This window comes from Bison bison, unplaced genomic scaffold, assembly GCF_000754665.1.
Source record: "Bison bison bison isolate TAMUID 2011002044 unplaced genomic scaffold, Bison_UMD1.0 scf7180017846458, whole genome shotgun sequence".
NCBI lineage: Eukaryota > Metazoa > Chordata > Mammalia > Artiodactyla > Bovidae > Bison > Bison bison.
Genome location: NW_011477031.1, coordinates 1 through 608, shown reverse-complemented (window position 1 = coordinate 608; position 608 = coordinate 1).

Sequence of the window (608 nt, the reverse complement as noted above, 5' to 3'; positions counted from 1 at the left end):
GATGCCATCCAACCATCTCATCCTCTGTCGTCCCCTTCTCCTCCAGCCTTCAATCTTTCCCAGCATCAGAGTCTTTTCCAACAAGTCAATTCTTCGCATCAGGTGGCCAAAGGATTGGAGTTTCAGCTTCAGCATCAGTCCTTCCAATGAATATTCAGGCTTGATGTTATAGCTAGGGAATCACCGAATCGAAAGTCATGAAGATTTAACCCTCTGTTTTCTTGTAAGAGTTTTGTATATTGAAGGCTCAGATGCTAAAGAATCTGCCTGCAATGCACGAGACCTGGGTTCAATCCCTGGGTCAGGAAGATCCCCTGGAGAAGGAAATGGCAACCCACTCCAGTATTCTTGCCTGGAGAATCCCATGGACAGAAGAGCCTGGCGGGCTACAGTCCATGGGGTCGCAAAGCGTCGGACACAGCTGAATGACTAACACTTTCATTTTTTACTTTTTAAAATAAACATGTCAGGACATCTTTCCCAGTGTCAGTGAGTGTGCGAGTGTGAAAGCCGGTCAGTCCTGTCTGACTCTTGGCGATTCCATGGGCTGTCCATGGAATTCTCTAGGACAGAATACTGGAGTGGGTGGCCTTTCCCTTCTCCAGGGG